At 44.6% G+C, this 22,085-nt stretch overlaps 16 non-coding genes across 16 annotated transcripts; all 16 read left to right on the top strand.

The window, feature by feature from the left end:
- The first annotated feature begins 143 nt into the window (after positions 1–143).
- Positions 144–215, top strand: trnaq-cug (transfer RNA glutamine (anticodon CUG)). The gene has a single exon. It is a non-coding gene; the product is annotated as a tRNA-Gln (tRNA).
- A 425-nt stretch (positions 216–640) lies between these two features.
- trnal-cag (transfer RNA leucine (anticodon CAG)) lies at positions 641–723 on the top strand. Its single transcript has one exon. It is a non-coding gene; the product is annotated as a tRNA-Leu (tRNA).
- A 2,184-nt stretch (positions 724–2,907) lies between these two features.
- Positions 2,908–2,979, top strand: trnaq-cug (transfer RNA glutamine (anticodon CUG)). Its single transcript has one exon. It is a non-coding gene; the product is annotated as a tRNA-Gln (tRNA).
- Positions 2,980–3,405: 426 nt separating this feature from the next.
- trnal-cag (transfer RNA leucine (anticodon CAG)) lies at positions 3,406–3,488 on the top strand. The gene has a single exon. It is a non-coding gene; the product is annotated as a tRNA-Leu (tRNA).
- Positions 3,489–5,692: 2,204 nt separating this feature from the next.
- trnaq-cug (transfer RNA glutamine (anticodon CUG)) lies at positions 5,693–5,764 on the top strand. Its single transcript has one exon. It is a non-coding gene; the product is annotated as a tRNA-Gln (tRNA).
- A 425-nt stretch (positions 5,765–6,189) lies between these two features.
- trnal-cag (transfer RNA leucine (anticodon CAG)) lies at positions 6,190–6,272 on the top strand. Its single transcript has one exon. It is a non-coding gene; the product is annotated as a tRNA-Leu (tRNA).
- Positions 6,273–8,473: 2,201 nt separating this feature from the next.
- Positions 8,474–8,545, top strand: trnaq-cug (transfer RNA glutamine (anticodon CUG)). Its single transcript has one exon. It is a non-coding gene; the product is annotated as a tRNA-Gln (tRNA).
- A 425-nt stretch (positions 8,546–8,970) lies between these two features.
- trnal-cag (transfer RNA leucine (anticodon CAG)) lies at positions 8,971–9,053 on the top strand. Its single transcript has one exon. It is a non-coding gene; the product is annotated as a tRNA-Leu (tRNA).
- Positions 9,054–11,248: 2,195 nt separating this feature from the next.
- Positions 11,249–11,320, top strand: trnaq-cug (transfer RNA glutamine (anticodon CUG)). The gene has a single exon. It is a non-coding gene; the product is annotated as a tRNA-Gln (tRNA).
- A 425-nt stretch (positions 11,321–11,745) lies between these two features.
- Positions 11,746–11,828, top strand: trnal-cag (transfer RNA leucine (anticodon CAG)). The gene has a single exon. It is a non-coding gene; the product is annotated as a tRNA-Leu (tRNA).
- Positions 11,829–14,023: 2,195 nt separating this feature from the next.
- On the top strand, positions 14,024–14,095 carry trnaq-cug (transfer RNA glutamine (anticodon CUG)). The gene has a single exon. It is a non-coding gene; the product is annotated as a tRNA-Gln (tRNA).
- Positions 14,096–14,520: 425 nt separating this feature from the next.
- On the top strand, positions 14,521–14,603 carry trnal-cag (transfer RNA leucine (anticodon CAG)). Its single transcript has one exon. It is a non-coding gene; the product is annotated as a tRNA-Leu (tRNA).
- A 2,202-nt stretch (positions 14,604–16,805) lies between these two features.
- On the top strand, positions 16,806–16,877 carry trnaq-cug (transfer RNA glutamine (anticodon CUG)). Its single transcript has one exon. It is a non-coding gene; the product is annotated as a tRNA-Gln (tRNA).
- Positions 16,878–17,302: 425 nt separating this feature from the next.
- On the top strand, positions 17,303–17,385 carry trnal-cag (transfer RNA leucine (anticodon CAG)). The gene has a single exon. It is a non-coding gene; the product is annotated as a tRNA-Leu (tRNA).
- A 2,200-nt stretch (positions 17,386–19,585) lies between these two features.
- Positions 19,586–19,657, top strand: trnaq-cug (transfer RNA glutamine (anticodon CUG)). Its single transcript has one exon. It is a non-coding gene; the product is annotated as a tRNA-Gln (tRNA).
- Positions 19,658–20,082: 425 nt separating this feature from the next.
- trnal-cag (transfer RNA leucine (anticodon CAG)) lies at positions 20,083–20,165 on the top strand. The gene has a single exon. It is a non-coding gene; the product is annotated as a tRNA-Leu (tRNA).
- Positions 20,166–22,085: the final 1,920 nt, after the last annotated feature.

The raw sequence follows: 22,085 nt of genomic DNA, 5'->3' as shown, positions 1-22,085 counted from the left end.
AATTTCTCTATTTTTTTAAATAGATTTTTCATCTTATAATCAACAGTATATAAAACTATATATATACATACATATATATTACATATTGGCTGAATACTTTTTGGCAGGTTGCCATGATCAGGCAGTTCACACACTCTCACAGGGGTTCCATGGTGTAATGGTTAGCACTCTGGACTCTGAATCCAGCGATCCGAGTTCAAATCTCGGTGGGACCTGAGTTTTTTTATCCGCTGATTGGGATGTGAAACATTTGAGCGTCTTCTCTGGGACACCAAAACTGTGCTATAATTGTGTTTTCAGTGAGAGGTGTATAAAATCAAGCAGCAAACCTTGACCTCTCCCTTTACAAACACTTGTCAATCACTATGTGGTATTAAAGAGCTGTCTGAAATTCAGTTGTACACCACACAAAGTTGCAGAGTGGGGTGTCTGAGTGCTGAGGTGCGCTTGTGCGTAAAAGTCACAAACACTCCCCTGACTCACTAACTGCACAGCTGACTTCAAAGTCAGCACAGAAAGTGGGCGCCACGAGTATGTGTTTCCATGGCTGAACAGCTGCTATATGTGTTATGTGGAGTATAACGTTTGTGTCGTCCCAACTATCTAAAGTTGTAACCTCCACAAAAGTCCCATGTAGTACGTCAGGATGGCCGAGCGGTCTAAGGCGCTACGTTCAGGTCGCAGTCTCCTCTGGAGGCGTGGGTTCGAATCCCACTTCTGACATTCAAGCTCTGCTCTTCTTCATATTGTCACAACATACACTTGAAATTTGGTTGAACCACGAGGTTTCTCACAACTTGCTTATCACAGTTGTGCACCGTTCATCCCTGAACTGTAGTGGATTTTATAATGATGTACACTGTAAAAACATTCTACATAATTCTAATAAAATTCACTACAGGAAGCTGATTACTGGTGCATCTTTGAATGTGCTCACATTGACACTGATGTGCTAAAAACCTGATTTTGTGAAGTCAAAACTTTCAGCAAGTTGAAACAATCTTTCTTATTGACTCCAATTAGCCTAAAATAAGGACTGGTCCCATCCCATGTCATGGCATGAAAATATGACAGGCTGTCATCAATTCAATCAGATACTTGCGAAAATTGTAAACACTGAGTAAAAATCCTTCAACATTTTTATTGTATTTCTGACAGTGTACACACAAAACAATAATATACAAACACACACGTACACATACGCTGTCCTTCGGCTTATTAAAAAGGCTATGTCATGTTTTTGCTTGGTCAAAAAAAAAAACCCCAACAAAAAACAACAACCTGTTATTACTGTGCTGACTTCCTCATTTTGAAATGATTAGGTTTTTTACTTTTACAGCATTTCATCTTGGCTGATGATGGCCACTAACCTGATGAGCTCACATGAATGAAAGTAAAACTTCCTGTGAACCTAGCTGCTTCTCGCCGGGTGCGGTGGCGCGTGCCTGTCATCCAAGTTACTGGGAGGCTGAGGTTGGAGGATCGTTTGAGCACAGGAGCTCTGAGCTGCAGCAGGCTGTGTCGATCGGGTGTCCGCGCTAAGTTCGGCATCGATATGGTGATCCTGGGGGAGCCCGGGACCACCAGGTCGTCTAAAGAGGGGTGCACCGGCCCAGGTCGGAGACGGAGCAGGTCAAAGCCCCCGTGCTGCTCAGTAGTGGGATGGCGCCTGTGAATAGATGCTGTAGCGCAGCCTGAGCAATACAGCGAGACCCAATCTTTATACACACCATTATACCTGTCTCTACCTCACACAGCAGCCTCGTCAGCCCTTATTTATATTTTTAATTGACGTCAAAAACACTCACAAACCTGCTGCTCTGCTTGTCCTGCAAAACCTCCACCTGCAACTAAATCCTCCACCCTAAACACTCCTGCCGCCCAGCAGGTGAAGACAAACTAAATCAATCAATCAATCAATCTCTCTATCTCTCTATCTAATAACTTATTGCATTACAACTTGGCTAATGATGGGCAGGAAGTTTATGTGATGATGTCACCTCAGACATAGTTAAAATCCTTGTTAACGTAGCTGCTTCTCGCCGGGTGCGGTGGCGCGTGCCTGTAATCCAAGCTACCGGAAGGCTGAGGTTGGAGGATCGTTTAAGGTCAGGAGCTCTGAGCTGCAGCAGGCTGTGTCGATCGGGTATCCACACTAAGTTCGGCATTGATATGGTGATCCTCGGGGAGCCCGGGACCACCAGGTCGCCTAAGGAGGGGTACACCGGCCCAGGTCGGAGACGGAGCAGGTCAAAGCCCCCGTGTCGCTCAGTAGTGGGATGGTGCCTGTGAATAGATGCTGTAGCGCAGACTGAGCAATACAGCGAGACCCAATCTTTATATACACCCTTATACCTGTCTCTACCTCACACAGCAACCTCATCAGTCCTTCTTTGTCTTTTTAATTGACGTTAAACACACTCACAAACCTGCTGCTCTGCTTGTCCTACACCACCTCCACCTGCAGGACAGCTGCAAATACATCCTCCATCCTAAACACTTCTGATGCCCAGCAGGTGGAGACAAACTCAAACTAGGAAATTCATTCAGGTAACCTTTGGGTTTAATATTTGCATCTTATGATCACAGCTTTGACTGTCATGTAAAAAGGGTTTTTTTTGTTTTAGAAGTGAACTGTGCACAACTTCAGTACAGGCATGAGTCAGGATTTCAGGGTAAAGTAAATGTTTTCTTTACATCATTTCTTTGAGTGTATGGTGAAAGATTGCCAGGGAAGGGACTGTGTTGCATTTTACTGGGATAATTTCTCTATTTTTTTAAATAGATTTTTCATCTTATAATCAACAGTATATAAAACTATATATATATATATACATATATATTACATATTGGCTGAATACTTTTTGGCAGGTTGCCATGATCAGGCAGTTCACACACTCTCACAGGGGTTCCATGGTGTAATGGTTAGCACTCTGGACTCTGAATCCAGTGATCCGAGTTCAAATCTCGGTGGGACCTGAGTTTTTTTTATCCGCTGATTGGGATGTGAAACATTTGAGCGTCTTCTCTGGGACACCAAAACTGTGCTATAATTGTGTTTTCAGTGAGAGGTGTATAAAATCAAGCAGCAAACCTTGACCTCTCCCTTTACAAACACTTGTCAATCACTATGTGGTATTAAAGAGCTGTCTGAAATTCAGTTGTACACCACACAAAGTTGCAGAGTGGGGTGTCTGAGTGCTGAGGTGCGCTTGTGCGTAAAAGTCACAAACACTCCCCTGACTCACTAACTGCACAGCTGACTTCAAAGTCAGCACAGAAAGTGGGCGCCACGAGTATGTGTTTCCATGGCTGAACAGCTGCTATATGTGTTATGTGGAGTATAACGTTTGTGTCGTCCCAACTATCTAAAGTTGTAACCTCCACAAAAGTCCCATGTAGTACGTCAGGATGGCCGAGCGGTCTAAGGCGCTACGTTCAGGTCGCAGTCTCCTCTGGAGGCGTGGGTTCGAATCCCACTTCTGACATTCAAGCTCTGCTCTTCTTCATATTGTCACAACATACACTTGAAATTTGGTTGAACCACGAGGTTTCTCACAACTTGCTTATCACAGTTGTGCACCGTTCATCCCTGAACTGTAGTGGATTTTATAATGATGTACACTGTAAAAACATTCTACATAATTCTAATAAAATTCACTACAGGAAGCTGATTACTGGTGCACAACTAAATGTGTGCATCTTTGAATGTGCTCACATTGACACTGATGTGCTAAAAACCTGATTTTGTGAAGTCAAAACTTTCAGCAAGTTGAAACAATCTTTCTTATTGACTCCAATTAGCCTAAAATAAGGACTGGTCCCATCCCATGTCATGGCATGAAAATATGACAGGCTGTCATCAATTCAATCAGATACTTGCGAAAATTGTAAACACTGAGTAAAAATCCTTCAACATTTTTATTGTATTTCTGACAGTGTACACACAAAACAATAATATACAAACACACACGTACACATACGCTGTCCTTCGGCTTATTAAAAAGGCTATGTCATGTTTTTGCTTGGTCAAAAAAAAAAAACCCCAACAAAAAACAACAACCTGTTATTACTGTGCTGACTTCCTCATTTTGAAATGATTAGGTTTTTTACTTTTACAGCATTTCATCTTGGCTGATGATGGCCACTAACCTGATGAGCTCACATGAATGAAAGTAAAACTTCCTGTGAACGTAGCTGCTTCTCGCCGGGTGCGGTGGCGCGTGCCTGTCATCCAAGTTACTGGGAGGCTGAGGTTGGAGGATCGTTTGAGCACAGGAGCTCTGAGCTGCAGCAGGCTGTGTCGATCGGGTGTCCGCGCTAAGTTCGGCATCGATATGGTGATCCTGGGGGAGCCCGGGACCACCAGGTCGTCTAAAGAGGGGTGCACCGGCCCAGGTCGGAGACGGAGCAGGTCAAAGCCCCCGTGCTGCTCAGTAGTGGGATGGCGCCTGTGAATAGATGCTGTAGCGCAGCCTGAGCAATACAGCGAGACCCAATCTTTATACACACCATTATACCTGTCTCTACCTCACACAGCAGCCTCGTCAGCCCTTATTTATATTTTTAATTGACGTCAAAAACACTCACAAACCTGCTGCTCTGCTTGTCCTGCACCACCTCCACCTGCAACTAAATCCTCCACCCTAAACACTCCTGCCGCCCAGCAGGTGAAGACAAACTAAATCAATCAATCAATCAATCAATCTCTCTATCTCTCTATCTAATAACTTATTGCATTACAACTTGGCTAATGATGGGCAGGAAGTTTATGTGATGATGTCACCTCAGACATAGTTAAAATCCTTGTTAACGTAGCTGCTTCTCGCCGGGTGCGGTGGCGCGTGCCTGTAATCCAAGCTACCGGAAGGCTGAGGTTGGAGGATCGTTTAAGGTCAGGAGCTCTGAGCTGCAGCAGGCTGTGTCGATCGGGTATCCACACTAAGTTCGGCATTGATATGGTGATCCTCGGGGAGCCCGGGACCACCAGGTCGCCTAAGGAGGGGTGCACCGGCCCAGGTCGGAGACGGAGCAGGTCAAAGCCCCCGTGTCGCTCAGTAGTGGGATGGTGCCTGTGAATAGATGCTGTAGCGCAGCCTGAGCAATGCAGCGAGACCCAATCTTTATATACACCCTTATACCTGTCTCTACCTCACACAGCAACCTCATCAGTCCTTCTTTGTCTTTTTAATTGACGTTAAACACACTCACAAACCTGCTGCTCTGCTTGTCCTACACCACCTCCACCTGCAGGACAGCTGCAAATACATCCTCCATCCTAAACACTTCTGATGCCCAACAGGTGGAGACAAACTCAAACTAGGAAATTCATTCAGGTAACCTTTGGGTTTAATATTTGCATCTTATGATCACAGCTTTGACTGTCATGTAAAAAGGGTTTTTTTGTTTTAGAAGTGAACTGTGCACAACTTCAGTACAGGCATGAGTCAGGATTTCAGGGTAAAGTAAATGTTTTCTTTACATCATTTCTTTGAGTGTATGGTGAAAGATTGCCAGGGAAGGGACTGTGTTGCATTTTACTGGGATAATTTCTCTATTTTTTTAAATAGATTTTTCATCTTATAATCAACAGTATATAAAACTATATATATATATATACATATATATTACATATTGGCTGAATACTTTTTGGCAGGTTGCCATGATCAGGCAGTTCACACACTCTCACAGGGGTTCCATGGTGTAATGGTTAGCACTCTGGACTCTGAATCCAGCGATCCGAGTTCAAATCTCGGTGGGACCTGAGTTTTTTTATCCGCTGATTGGGATGTGAAACATTTGAGCGTCTTCTCTGGGACACCAAAACTGTGCTATAATTGTGTTTTCAGTGAGAGGTGTATAAAATCAAGCAGCAAACCTTGACCTCTCCCTTTACAAACACTTGTCAATCACTATGTGGTATTAAAGAGCTGTCTGAAATTCAGTTGTACACCACACAAAGTTACAGAGTGGGGTGTCTGAGTGCTGAGGTGCGCTTGTGCGTAAAAGTCACAAACACTCCCCTGACTCACTAACTGCACAGCTGACTTCAAAGTCAGCACAGAAAGTGGGCGCCACGAGTATGTGTTTCCATGGCTGAACAGCTGCTATATGTGTTATGTGGAGTATAACGTTTGTGTCGTCCCAACTATCTAAAGTTGTAACCTCCACGAAAGTCCCATGTAGTACGTCAGGATGGCCGAGCGGTCTAAGGCGCTACGTTCAGGTCGCAGTCTCCTCTGGAGGCGTGGGTTCGAATCCCACTTCTGACATTCAAGCTTTGCTCTTCTTCATATTGTCACAACATACACTTGAAATTTGGTTGAACCACGAGGTTTCTCACAACTTGCTTATCACAGTTGTGCACCGTTCATCCCTGAACTGTAGTGGATTTTATAATGATGTACACTGTAAAAACATTCTACATAATTCTAATAAAATTCACTACAGGAAGCTGATTACTGGTGCACAACTAAATGTGTGCATCTTTGAATGTGCTCACATTGACACTGATGTGCTAAAAACCTGATTTTGTGAAGTCAAAACTTTCAGCAAGTTGAAACAATCTTTCTTATTGACTCCAATTAGCCTAAAATAAGGACTGGTCCCATCCCATGTCATGGCATGAAAATATGACAGGCTGTCATCAATTCAATCAGATACTTGCGAAAATTGTAAACACTGAGTAAAAATCCTTCAACATTTTTATTGTATTTCTGACAGTGTACACACAAAACAATAATATACAAACACACACGTACACATACGCTGTCCTTCGGCTTATTAAAAAGGCTATGTCATGTTTTTGCTTGGTCAAAAAAAAAAACCCCAACAAAAAACAACAACCTGTTATTACTGTGCTGACTTCCTCATTTTGAAATGATTAGGTTTTTTACTTTTACAGCATTTCATCTTGGCTGATGATGGCCACTAACCTGATGAGCTCACATGAATGAAAGTAAAACTTCCTGTGAACGTAGCTGCTTCTCGCCGGGTGCGGTGGCGCGTGCCTGTCATCCAAGTTACTGGGAGGCTGAGGTTGGAGGATCGTTTGAGCACAGGAGCTCTGAGCTGCAGCAGGCTGTGTCGATCGGGTGTCCGCGCTAAGTTCGGCATCGATATGGTGATCCTGGGGGAGCCCGGGACCACCAGGTCGTCTAAAGAGGGGTGCACCGGCCCAGGTCGGAGACGGAGCAGGTCAAAGCCCCCGTGCTGCTCAGTAGTGGGATGGCGCCTGTGAATAGATGCTGTAGCGCAGCCTGAGCAATACAGCGAGACCCAATCTTTATACACACCATTATACCTGTCTCTACCTCACACAGCAGCCTCGTCAGCCCTTATTTATATTTTTAATTGACGTCAAAAACACTCACAAACCTGCTGCTCTGCTTGTCCTGCACCACCTCCACCTGCAACTAAATCCTCCACCCTAAACACTCCTGCCGCCCAGCAGGTGAAGACAAACTAAATCAATCAATCAATCAATCAATCTCTCTATCTCTCTATCTAATAACTTATTGCATTACAACTTGGCTAATGATGGGCAGGAAGTTTATGTGATGATGTCACCTCAGACATAGTTAAAATCCTTGTTAACGTAGCTGCTTCTCGCCGGGTGCGGTGGCGCGTGCCTGTAATCCAAGCTACCGGAAGGCTGAGGTTGGAGGATCGTTTAAGGTCAGGAGCTCTGAGCTGCAGCAGGCTGTGTCGATCGGGTATCCACACTAAGTTCGGCATTGATATGGTGATCCTCGGGGAGCCCGGGACCACCAGGTCGCCTAAGGAGGGGTGCACCGGCCCAGGTCGGAGACGGAGCAGGTCAAAGCCCCCGTGTCGCTCAGTAGTGGGATGGTGCCTGTGAATAGATGCTGTAGCGCAGCCTGAGCAATGCAGCGAGACCCAATCTTTATATACACCCTTATACCTGTCTCTACCTCACACAGCAACCTCATCAGTCCTTCTTTGTCTTTTTAATTGACGTTAAACACACTCACAAACCTGCTGCTCTGCTTGTCCTACACCACCTCCACCTGCAGGACAGCTGCAAATACATCCTCCATCCTAAACACTTCTGATGCCCAACAGGTGGAGACAAACTCAAACTAGGAAATTCATTCAGGTAACCTTTGGGTTTAATATTTGCATCTTATGATCACAGCTTTGACTGTCATGTAAAAAGGGTTTTTTTGTTTTAGAAGTGAACTGTGCACAACTTCAGTACAGGCATGAGTCAGGATTTCAGGGTAAAGTAAATGTTTTCTTTACATCATTTCTTTGAGTGTATGGTGAAAGATTGCCAGGGAAGGGACTGTGTTGCATTTTACTGGGATAATTTCTCTATTTTTTTAAATAGATTTTTCATCTTATAATCAACAGTATATAAAACTATATATATACATACATATATATTACATATTGGCTGAATACTTTTTGGCAGGTTGCCATGATCAGGCAGTTCACACACTCTCACAGGGGTTCCATGGTGTAATGGTTAGCACTCTGGACTCTGAATCCAGCGATCCGAGTTCAAATCTCGGTGGGACCTGAGTTTTTTTATCCGCTGATTGGGATGTGAAACATTTGAGCGTCTTCTCTGGGACACCAAAACTGTGCTATAATTGTGTTTTCAGTGAGAGGTGTATAAAATCAAGCAGCAAACCTTGACCTCTCCCTTTACAAACACTTGTCAATCACTATGTGGTATTAAAGAGCTGTCTGAAATTCAGTTGTACACCACACAAAGTTACAGAGTGGGGTGTCTGAGTGCTGAGGTGCGCTTGTGCGTAAAAGTCACAAACACTCCCCTGACTCACTAACTGCACAGCTGACTTCAAAGTCAGCACAGAAAGTGGGCGCCACGAGTATGTGTTTCCATGGCTGAACAGCTGCTATATGTGTTATGTGGAGTATAACGTTTGTGTCGTCCCAACTATCTAAAGTTGTAACCTCCACGAAAGTCCCATGTAGTACGTCAGGATGGCCGAGCGGTCTAAGGCGCTGCGTTCAGGTCGCAGTCTCCTCTGGAGGCGTGGTTTCGAATCCCACTTCTGACATTCAAGCTCTGCTCTTCTTCATATTGTCACAACATACACTTGAAATTTGGTTGAACCACGAGGTTTCTCACAACTTGCTTATCACAGTTGTGCACCGTTCATCCCTGAACTGTAGTGGATTTTATAATGATGTACACTGTAAAAGCATTCTACATAATTCTAATAAAATTCACTACAGGAAGCTGATTACTGGTGCACAACTAAATGTGTGCATCTTTGAATGTGCTCACATTGACACTGATGTGCTAAAAACCTGATTTTGTGAAGTCAAAACTTTCAGCAAGTTGAAACAATCTTTCTTATTGACTCCAATTAGCCTAAAATAAGGACTGGTCCCATCCCATGTCATGGCATGAAAATATGACAGGCTGTCATCAATTCAATCAGATACTTGCGAAAATTGTAAACACTGAGTAAAAATCCTTCAACATTTTTATTGTATTTCTGACAGTGTACACACAAAACAATAATATACAAACACACACGTACACATACGCTGTCCTTCGGCTTATTAAAAAGGCTGTCATGTTTTTGCTTGGTCAAAAAAAAAAACCCAACAAAAAACAACAACCTGTTATTACTGTGCTGACTTCCTCATTTTGAAATGATTAGGTTTTTTACTTTTACAGCATTTCATCTTGGCTGATGATGGCCACTAACCTGATGAGCTCACATGAATGAAAGTAAAACTTCCTGTGAACGTAGCTGCTTCTCGCCGGGTGCGGTGGCGCGTGCCTGTCATCCAAGTTACTGGGAGGCTGAGGTTGGAGGATCGTTTGAGCACAGGAGCTCTGAGCTGCAGCAGGCTGTGTCGATCGGGTGTCCGCGCTAAGTTCGGCATCGATATGGTGATCCTGGGGGAGCCCGGGACCACCAGGTCGTCTAAAGAGGGGTGCACCGGCCCAGGTCGGAGACGGAGCAGGTCAAAGCCCCCGTGCTGCTCAGTAGTGGGATGGCGCCTGTGAATAGATGCTGTAGCGCAGCCTGAGCAATACAGCGAGACCCAATCTTTATACACACCATTATACCTGTCTCTACCTCACACAGCAGCCTCGTCAGCCCTTATTTATATTTTTAATTGACGTCAAAAACACTCACAAACCTGCTGCTCTGCTTGTCCTGCACCACCTCCACCTGCAACTAAATCCTCCACCCTAAACACTCCTGCCGCCCAGCAGGTGAAGACAAACTAAATCAATCAATCAATCAATCAATCTCTCTATCTCTCTATCTAATAACTTATTGCATTACAACTTGGCTAATGATGGGCAGGAAGTTTATGTGATGATGTCACCTCAGACATAGTTAAAATCCTTGTTAACGTAGCTGCTTCTCGCCGGGTGCGGTGGCGCGTGCCTGTAATCCAAGCTACCGGAAGGCTGAGGTTGGAGGATCGTTTAAGGTCAGGAGCTCTGAGCTGCAGCAGGCTGTGTCGATCGGGTATCCACACTAAGTTCGGCATTGATATGGTGATCCTCGGGGAGCCCGGGACCACCAGGTCGCCTAAGGAGGGGTGCCCAGGTCGGAGACGGAGCAGGTCAAAGCCCCCGTGTCGCTCAGTAGTGGGATGGTGCCTGTGAATAGATGCTGTAGCGCAGACTGAGCAATACAGCGAGACCCAATCTTTATATACACCCTTATACCTGTCTCTACCTCACACAGCAACCTCATCAGTCCTTCTTTGTCTTTTTAATTGACGTTAAACACACTCACAAACCTGCTGCTCTGCTTGTCCTACACCACCTCCACCTGCAGGACAGCTGCAAATACATCCTCCATCCTAAACACTTCTGATGCCCAGCAGGTGGAGACAAACTCAAACTAGGAAATTCATTCAGGTAACCTTTGGGTTTAATATTTGCATCTTATGATCACAGCTTTGACTGTCATGTAAAAAGGGTTTTTTTTGTTTTAGAAGTGAACTGTGCACAACTTCAGTACAGGCATGAGTCAGGATTTCAGGGTAAAGTAAATGTTTTCTTTACATCATTTCTTTGAGTGTATGGTGAAAGATTGCCAGGGAAGGGACTGTGTTGCATTTTACTGGGATAATTTCTCTATTTTTTTAAATAGATTTTTCATCTTATAATCAACAGTATATAAAACTATATATATATATATACATATATATTACATATTGGCTGAATACTTTTTGGCAGGTTGCCATGATCAGGCAGTTCACACACTCTCACAGGGGTTCCATGGTGTAATGGTTAGCACTCTGGACTCTGAATCCAGCGATCCGAGTTCAAATCTCGGTGGGACCTGAGTTTTTTTATCCGCTGATTGGGATGTGAAACATTTGAGCGTCTTCTCTGGGACACCAAAACTGTGCTATAATTGTGTTTTCAGTGAGAGGTGTATAAAATCAAGCAGCAAACCTTGACCTCTCCCTTTACAAACACTTGTCAATCACTATGTGGTATTAAAGAGCTGTCTGAAATTCAGTTGTACACCACACAAAGTTGCAGAGTGGGGTGTCTGAGTGCTGAGGTGCGCTTGTGCGTAAAAGTCACAAACACTCCCCTGACTCACTAACTGCACAGCTGACTTCAAAGTCAGCACAGAAAGTGGGCGCCACGAGTATGTGTTTCCATGGCTGAACAGCTGCTATATGTGTTATGTGGAGTATAACGTTTGTGTCGTCCCAACTATCTAAAGTTGTAACCTCCACAAAAGTCCCATGTAGTACGTCAGGATGGCCGAGCGGTCTAAGGCGCTACGTTCAGGTCGCAGTCTCCTCTGGAGGCGTGGGTTCGAATCCCACTTCTGACATTCAAGCTCTGCTCTTCTTCATATTGTCACAACATACACTTGAAATTTGGTTGAACCACGAGGTTTCTCACAACTTGCTTATCACAGTTGTGCACCGTTCATCCCTGAACTGTAGTGGATTTTATAATGATGTACACTGTAAAAACATTCTACATAATTCTAATAAAATTCACTACAGGAAGCTGATTACTGGTGCACAACTAAATGTGTGCATCTTTGAATGTGCTCACATTGACACTGATGTGCTAAAAACCTGATTTTGTGAAGTCAAAACTTTCAGCAAGTTGAAACAATCTTTCTTATTGACTCCAATTAGCCTAAAATAAGGACTGGTCCCATCCCATGTCATGGCATGAAAATATGACAGGCTGTCATCAATTCAATCAGATACTTGCGAAAATTGTAAACACTGAGTAAAAATCCTTCAACATTTTTATTGTATTTCTGACAGTATACACACAAAACAATAATATACAAACACACACGTACACATACGCTGTCCTTCGGCTTATTAAAAAGGCTGTCATGTTTTTGCTTGGTCAAAAAAAAAAAACCCCAACAAAAAACAACAACCTGTTATTACTGTGCTGACTTCCTCATTTTGAAATGATTAGGTTTTTTACTTTTACAGCATTTCATCTTGGCTGATGATGGCCACTAACCTGATGAGCTCACATGAATGAAAGTAAAACTTCCTGTGAACGTAGCTGCTTCTCGCCGGGTGCGGTGGCGCGTGCCTGTCATCCAAGTTACTGGGAGGCCGAGGTTGGAGGATCGTTTGAGCACAGGAGCTCTGAGCTGCAGCAGGCTGTGTCGATCGGGTGTCCGCGCTAAGTTCGGCATCGATATGGTGATCCTGGGGGAGCCCAGGACCACCAGGTCGTCTAAAGAGGGGTGCACCGGCCCAGGTCGGAGACGGAGCAGGTCAAAGCCCCCGTGCTGCTCAGTAGTGGGATGGCGCCTGTGAATAGATGCTGTAGCGCAGCCTGAGCAATACAGCGAGACCCAATCTTTATACACACCATTATACCTGTCTCTACCTCACACAGCAGCCTCGTCAGCCCTTATTTATATTTTTAATTGACGTCAAAAACACTCACAAACCTGCTGCTCTGCTTGTCCTGCACCACCTCCACCTGCAACTAAATCCTCCACCCTAAACACTCCTGCCGCCCAGCAGGTGAAGACAAACTAAATCAATCAATCAATCAATCTCTCTATCTCTCTATCTAATAACTTATTGCATTACAACTTGGCTAATGATGGGCAGGAAGTTTATGTGATGATGTCACCTCAGACATAGTTAAAATCCTTGTTAACGTAGCTGCTTCTCGCCGGGTGCGGTGGCGCGTGCCTGTAATCCAAGCTACCGGAAGGCTGAGGTTGGAGGATCGTTTAAGGTCAGGAGCTCTGAGCTGCAGCAGGCTGTGTCGATCGGGTATCCACACTAAGTTCGGCATTGATATGGTGATCCTCGGGGAGCCCGGGACCACCAGGTCGCCTAAGGAGGGGTGCCCAGGTCGGAGACGGAGCAGGTCAAAGCCCCCGTGTCGCTCAGTAGTGGGATGGTGCCTGTGAATAGATGCTGTAGCGCAGACTGAGCAATACAGCGAGACCCAATCTTTATATACACCCTTATACCTGTCTCTACCTCACACAGCAACCTCATCAGTCCTTCTTTGTCTTTTTAATTGACGTTAAACACACTCACAAACCTGCTGCTCTGCTTGTCCTACACCACCTCCACCTGCAGGACAGCTGCAAATACATCCTCCATCCTAAACACTTCTGATGCCCAGCAGGTGGAGACAAACTCAAACTAGGAAATTCATTCAGGTAACCTTTGGGTTTAATATTTGCATCTTATGATCACAGCTTTGACTGTCATGTAAAAAGGGTTTTTTTTGTTTTAGAAGTGAACTGTGCACAACTTCAGTACAGGCATGAGTCAGGATTTCAGGGTAAAGTAAATGTTTTCTTTACATCATTTCTTTGAGTGTATGGTGAAAGATTGCCAGGGAAGGGACTGTGTTGCATTTTACTGGGATAATTTCTCTATTTTTTTAAATAGATTTTTCATCTTATAATCAACAGTATATAAAACTATATATATATATATATACATATATATTACATATTGGCTGAATACTTTTTGGCAGGTTGCCATGATCAGGCAGTTCACACACTCTCACAGGGGCTCCATGGTGTAATGGTTAGCACTCTGGACTCTGAATCCAGCGATCCGAGTTCAAATCTCGGTGGGACCTGAGTTTTTTTATCCGCTGATTGGGATGTGAAACATTTGAGCGTCTTCTCTGGGACACCAAAACTGTGCTATAATTGTGTTTTCAGTGAGAGGTGTATAAAATCAAGCAGCAAACCTTGACCTCTCCCTTTACAAACACTTGTCAATCACTATGTGGTATTAAAGAGCTGTCTGAAATTCAGTTGTACACCACACAAAGTTGCAGAGTGGGGTGTCTGAGTGCTGAGGTGCGCTTGTGCGTAAAAGTCACAAACACTCCCCTGACTCACTAACTGCACAGCTGACTTCAAAGTCAGCACAGAAAGTGGGCGCCACGAGTATGTGTTTCCATGGCTGAACAGCTGCTATATGTGTTATGTGGAGTATAACGTTTGTGTCGTCCCAACTATCTAAAGTTGTAACCTCCACAAAAGTCCCATGTAGTACGTCAGGATGGCCGAGCGGTCTAAGGCGCTACGTTCAGGTCGCAGTCTCCTCTGGAGGCGTGGGTTCGAATCCCACTTCTGACATTCAAGCTCTGCTCTTCTTCATATTGTCACAACATACACTTGAAATTTGGTTGAACCACGAGGTTTCTCACAACTTGCTTATCACAGTTGTGCACCGTTCATCCCTGAACTGTAGTGGATTTTATAATGATGTACACTGTAAAAACATTCTACATAATTCTAATAAAATTCACTACAGGAAGCTGATTACTGGTGCACAACTAAATGTGTGCATCTTTGAATGTGCTCACATTGACACTGATGTGCTAAAAACCTGATTTTGTGAAGTCAAAACTTTCAGCAAGTTGAAACAATCTTTCTTATTGACTCCAATTAGCCTAAAATAAGGACTGGTCCCATCCCATGTCATGGCATGAAAATATGACAGGCTGTCATCAATTCAATCAGATACTTGCGAAAATTGTAAACACTGAGTAAAAATCCTTCAACATTTTTATTGTATTTCTGACAGTGTACACACAAAACAATAATATACAAACACACACGTACACATACGCTGTCCTTCGGCTTATTAAAAAGGCTATGTCATGTTTTTGCTTGGTCAAAAAAAAAAAACCCCAACAAAAAACAACAACCTGTTATTACTGTGCTGACTTCCTCATTTTGAAATGATTAGGTTTTTTACTTTTACAGCATTTCATCTTGGCTGATGATGGCCACTAACCTGATGAGCTCACATGAATGAAAGTAAAACTTCCTGTGAACGTAGCTGCTTCTCGCCGGGTGCGGTGGCGCGTGCCTGTCATCCAAGTTACTGGGAGGCTGAGGTTGGAGGATCGTTTGAGCACAGGAGCTCTGAGCTGCAGCAGGCTGTGTCGATCGGGTGTCCGCGCTAAGTTCGGCATCGATATGGTGATCCTGGGGGAGCCCGGGACCACCAGGTCGTCTAAAGAGGGGTGCACCGGCCCAGGTCGGAGACGGAGCAGGTCAAAGCCCCCGTGCTGCTCAGTAGTGGGATGGCGCCTGTGAATAGATGCTGTAGCGCAGCCTGAGCAATACAGCGAGACCCAATCTTTATACACACCATTATACCTGTCTCTACCTCACACAGCAGCCTCGTCAGCCCTTATTTATATTTTTAATTGACGTCAAAAACACTCACAAACCTGCTGCTCTGCTTGTCCTGCACCACCTCCACCTGCAACTAAATCCTCCACCCTAAACACTCCTGCCGCCCAGCAGGTGAAGACAAACTAAATCAATCAATCAATCAATCAATCTCTCTATCTCTCTATCTAATAACTTATTGCATTACAACTTGGCTAATGATGGGCAGGAAGTTTATGTGATGATGTCACCTCAGACATAGTTAAAATCCTTGTTAACGTAGCTGCTTCTCGCCGGGTGCGGTGGCGCGTGCCTGTAATCCAAGCTACCGGAAGGCTGAGGTTGGAGGATCGTTTAAGGTCAGGAGCTCTGAGCTGCAGCAGGCTGTGTCGATCGGGTATCCACACTAAGTTCGGCATTGATATGGTGATCCTCGGGGAGCCCGGGACCACCAGGTCGCCTAAGGAGGGGTGCACCGGCCCAGGTCGGAGACGGAGCAGGTCAAAGCCCCCGTGTCGCTCAGTAGTGGGATGGTGCCTGTGAATAGATGCTGTAGCGCAGCCTGAGCAATGCAGCGAGACCCAATCTTTATATACACCCTTATACCTGTCTCTACCTCACACAGCAACCTCATCAGTCCTTCTTTGTCTTTTTAATTGATGTTAAACACACTCACAAACCTGCTGCTCTGCTTGTCCTACACCACCTCCACCTGCAGGACAGCTGCAAATACATCCTCCATCCTAAACACTTCTGATGCCCAACAGGTGGAGACAAACTCAAACTAGGAAATTCATTCAGGTAACCTTTGGGTTTAATATTTGCATCTTATGATCACAGCTTTGACTGTCATGTAAAAAGGGTTTTTTTGTTTTAGAAGTGAACTGTGCACAACTTCAGTACAGGCATGAGTCAGGATTTCAGGGTAAAGTAAATGTTTTCTTTACATCATTTCTTTGAGTGTATGGTGAAAGATTGCCAGGGAAGGGACTGTGTTGCATTTTACTGGGATAATTTCTCTATTTTTTTAAATAGATTTTTCATCTTATAATCAACAGTATATAAAACTATATATATACATACATATATATTACATATTGGCTGAATACTTTTTGGCAGGTTGCCATGATCAGGCAGTTCACACACTCTCACAGGGGTTCCATGGTGTAATGGTTAGCACTCTGGACTCTGAATCCAGCGATCCGAGTTCAAATCTCGGTGGGACCTGAGTTTTTTTATCCGCTGATTGGGATGTGAAACATTTGAGCGTCTTCTCTGGGACACCAAAACTGTGCTATAATTGTGTTTTCAGTGAGAGGTGTATAAAATCAAGCAGCAAACCTTGACCTCTCCCTTTACAAACACTTGTCAATCACTATGTGGTATTAAAGAGCTGTCTGAAATTCAGTTGTACACCACACAAAGTTGCAGAGTGGGGTGTCTGAGTGCTGAGGTGCGCTTGTGCGTAAAAGTCACAAACACTCCCCTGACTCACTAACTGCACAGCTGACTTCAAAGTCAGCACAGAAAGTGGGCGCCACGAGTATGTGTTTCCATGGCTGAACAGCTGCTATATGTGTTATGTGGAGTATAACGTTTGTGTCGTCCCAACTATCTAAAGTTGTAACCTCCACGAAAGTCCCATGTAGTACGTCAGGATGGCCGAGCGGTCTAAGGCGCTGCGTTCAGGTCGCAGTCTCCTCTGGAGGCGTGGGTTCGAATCCCACTTCTGACATTCAAGCTCTGCTCTTCTTCATATTGTCACAACATACACTTGAAATTTGGTTGAACCACGAGGTTTCTCACAACTTGCTTATCACAGTTGTGCACCGTTCATCCCTGAACTGTAGTGGATTTTATAATGATGTACACTGTAAAAACATTCTACATAATTCTAATAAAATTCACTACAGGAAGCTGATTACTGGTGCACAACTAAATGTGTGCATCTTTGAATGTGCTCACATTGACACTGATGTGCTAAAAACCTGATTTTGTGAAGTCAAAACTTTCAGCAAGTTGAAACAATCTTTCTTATTGACTCCAATTAGCCTAAAATAAGGACTGGTCCCATCCCATGTCATGGCATGAAAATATGACAGGCTGTCATCAATTCAATCAGATACTTGCGAAAATTGTAAACACTGAGTAAAAATCCTTCAACATTTTTATTGTATTTCTGACAGTGTACACACAAAACAATAATATACAAACACACACGTACACATACGCTGTCCTTCGGCTTATTAAAAAGGCTATGTCATGTTTTTGCTTGGTCAAAAAAAAAAACCCCAACAAAAAACAACAACCTGTTATTACTGTGCTGACTTCCTCATTTTGAAATGATTAGGTTTTTTACTTTTACAGCATTTCATCTTGGCTGATGATGGCCACTAACCTGATGAGCTCACATGAATGAAAGTAAAACTTCCTGTGAACGTAGCTGCTTCTCGCCGGGTGCGGTGGCGCGTGCCTGTCATCCAAGTTACTGGGAGGCTGAGGTTGGAGGATCGTTTGAGCACAGGAGCTCTGAGCTGCAGCAGGCTGTGTCGATCGGGTGTCCGCGCTAAGTTCGGCATCGATATGGTGATCCTGGGGGAGCCCGGGACCACCAGGTCGTCTAAAGAGGGGTGCACCGGCCCAGGTCGGAGACGGAGCAGGTCAAAGCCCCCGTGCTGCTCAGTAGTGGGATGGCGCCTGTGAATAGATGCTGTAGCGCAGCCTGAGCAATACAGCGAGACCCAATCTTTATACACACCATTATACCTGTCTCTACCTCACACAGCAGCCTCGTCAGCCCTTATTTATATTTTTAATTGACGTCAAAAACACTCACAAACCTGCTGCTCTGCTTGTCCTGCAAAACCTCCACCTGCAACTAAATCCTCCACCCTAAACACTCCTGCCGCCCAGCAGGTGAAGACAAACTAAATCAATCAATCAATCAATCTCTCTATCTCTCTATCTAATAACTTATTGCATTACAACTTGGCTAATGATGGGCAGGAAGTTTATGTGATGATGTCACCTCAGACATAGTTAAAATCCTTGTTAACGTAGCTGCTTCTCGCCGGGTGCGGTGGCGCGTGCCTGTAATCCAAGCTACCGGAAGGCTGAGGTTGGAGGATCGTTTAAGGTCAGGAGCTCTGAGCTGCAGCAGGCTGTGTCGATCGGGTATCCACACTAAGTTCGGCATTGATATGGTGATCCTCGGGGAGCCCGGGACCACCAGGTCGCCTAAGGAGGGGTACACCGGCCCAGGTCGGAGACGGAGCAGGTCAAAGCCCCCGTGTCGCTCAGTAGTGGGATGGTGCCTGTGAATAGATGCTGTAGCGCAGACTGAGCAATACAGCGAGACCCAATCTTTATATACACCCTTATACCTGTCTCTACCTCACACAGCAACCTCATCAGTCCTTCTTTGTCTTTTTAATTGACGTTAAACACACTCACAAACCTGCTGCTCTGCTTGTCCTACACCACCTCCACCTGCAGGACAGCTGCAAATACATCCTCCATCCTAAACACTTCTGATGCCCAGCAGGTGGAGACAAACTCAAACTAGGAAATTCATTCAGGTAACCTTTGGGTTTAATATTTGCATCTTATGATCACAGCTTTGACTGTCATGTAAAAAGGGTTTTTTTTGTTTTAGAAGTGAACTGTGCACAACTTCAGTACAGGCATGAGTCAGGATTTCAGGGTAAAGTAAATGTTTTCTTTACATCATTTCTTTGAGTGTATGGTGAAAGATTGCCAGGGAAGGGACTGTGTTGCATTTTACTGGGATAATTTCTCTATTTTTTTAAATAGATTTTTCATCTTATAATCAACAGTATATAAAACTATATATATATATATACATATATATTACATATTGGCTGAATACTTTTTGGCAGGTTGCCATGATCAGGCAGTTCACACACTCTCACAGGGGTTCCATGGTGTAATGGTTAGCACTCTGGACTCTGAATCCAGCGATCCGAGTTCAAATCTCGGTGGGACCTGAGTTTTTTTATCCGCTGATTGGGATGTGAAACATTTGAGCGTCTTCTCTGGGACACCAAAACTGTGCTATAATTGTGTTTTCAGTGAGAGGTGTATAAAATCAAGCAGCAAACCTTGACCTCTCCCTTTACAAACACTTGTCAATCACTATGTGGTATTAAAGAGCTGTCTGAAATTCAGTTGTACACCACACAAAGTTACAGAGTGGGGTGTCTGAGTGCTGAGGTGCGCTTGTGCGTAAAAGTCACAAACACTCCCCTGACTCACTAACTGCACAGCTGACTTCAAAGTCAGCACAGAAAGTGGGCGCCACGAGTATGTGTTTCCATGGCTGAACAGCTGCTATATGTGTTATGTGGAGTATAACGTTTGTGTCGTCCCAACTATCTAAAGTTGTAACCTCCACGAAAGTCCCATGTAGTACGTCAGGATGGCCGAGCGGTCTAAGGCGCTACGTTCAGGTCGCAGTCTCCTCTGGAGGCGTGGGTTCGAATCCCACTTCTGACATTCAAGCTTTGCTCTTCTTCATATTGTCACAACATACACTTGAAATTTGGTTGAACCACGAGGTTTCTCACAACTTGCTTATCACAGTTGTGCACCGTTCATCCCTGAACTGTAGTGGATTTTATAATGATGTACACTGTAAAAACATTCTACATAATTCTAATAAAATTCACTACAGGAAGCTGATTACTGGTGCATCTTTGAATGTGCTCACATTGACACTGATGTGCTAAAAACCTGATTTTGTGAAGTCAAAACTTTCAGCAAGTTGAAACAATCTTTCTTATTGACTCCAATTAGCCTAAAATAAGGACTGGTCCCATCCCATGTCATGGCATGAAAATATGACAGGCTGTCATCAATTCAATCAGATACTTGCGAAAATGGTAAACACTGAGTAAAAATCCTTCAACATTTTTATTGTATTTCTGACAGTGTACACACAAAACAATAATATACAAACACACACGTACACATACGCTGTCCTTCGGCTTATTAAAAAGGCTGTCATGTTTTTGCTTGGTCAAAAAAAAAAACCCCAACAAAAAACAACAACCTGTTATTACTGTGCTGACTTCCTCATTTTGAAATGATTAGGTTTTTTACTTTTACAGCATTTCATCTTGGCTGATGATGGCCACTAACCTGATGAGCTCACATGAATGAAAGTAAAACTTCCTGTGAACGTAGCTGCTTCTCGCCGGGTGCGGTGGCGCGTGCCTGTCATCCAAGTTACTGGGAGGCCGAGGTTGGAGGATCGTTTGAGCACAGGAGCTCTGAGCTGCAGCAGGCTGTGTCGATCGGGTGTCCGCGCTAAGTTCGGCATCGATATGGTGATCCTGGGGGAGCCCGGGACCACCAGGTCGTCTAAAGAGGGGTGCACCGGCCCAGGTCGGAGACGGAGCAGGTCAAAGCCCCCGTGCTGCTCAGTAGTGGGATGGCGCCTGTGAATAGATGCTGTAGCGCAGCCTGAGCAATACAGCGAGACCCAATCTTTATACACACCATTATACCTGTCTCTACCTCACACAGCAGCCTCGTCAGCCCTTATTTATATTTTTAATTGACGTCAAAAACACTCACAAACCTGCTGCTCTGCTTGTCCTGCACCACCTCCACCTGCAACTACATCCTCCACCCTAAACACTCCTGCCGCCCAGCAGGTGAAGACAAACTAAATCAATCAATCAATCAATCTCTCTATCTCTCTATCTAATAACTTATTGCATTACAACTTGGCTAATGATGGGCAGGAAGTTTATGTGATGATGTCACCTCAGACATAGTTAAAATCCTTGTTAACGTAGCTGCTTCTCGCCGGGTGCGGTGGCGCGTGCCTGTAATCCAAGCTACCGGAAGGCTGAGGTTGGAGGATCGTTTAAGGTCAGGAGCTCTGAGCTGCAGCAGGCTGTGTCGATCGGGTATCCACACTAAGTTCGGCATTGATATGGTGATCCTCGGGGAGCCCGGGACCACCAGGTCGCCTAAGGAGGGGTACACCGGCCCAGGTCGGAGACGGAGCAGGTCAAAGCCCCCGTGTTGCTCAGTAGTGGGATGGTGCCTGTGAATAGATGCTGTAGCGCAGACTGAGCAATACAGCGAGACCCAATCTTTATACACACCATTATACCTGTCTCTACCTCACACAGCAACCTCATCAGTCCTTCTTTGTCTTTTTAATTGACGTTAAACACACTCACAAACCTGCTGCTCTGCTTGTCCTACACCACCTCCACCTGCCGGACAGCTGCAAATACATCCTCCATCCTAAACACTTCTGATGCCCAGCAGGTGGAGACAAACTCAAACTAGGAAATTCATTCAGGTAACCTTTGGGTTTAATATTTGCATCTTATGATCACAGCTTTGACTGTCATGTAAAAAGGGTTTTTTTTGTTTTAGAAGTGAACTGTGCACAAC

Source organism: Astatotilapia calliptera, chromosome 15 (assembly GCF_964374335.1).
Source record: "Astatotilapia calliptera chromosome 15, fAstCal68.1, whole genome shotgun sequence".
Lineage (NCBI taxonomy): Eukaryota > Metazoa > Chordata > Actinopteri > Cichliformes > Cichlidae > Astatotilapia > Astatotilapia calliptera.
The sequence above is the reverse complement of the archived record's forward strand: the minus strand, read 5'-3'. Positions and strand labels throughout refer to the sequence as shown.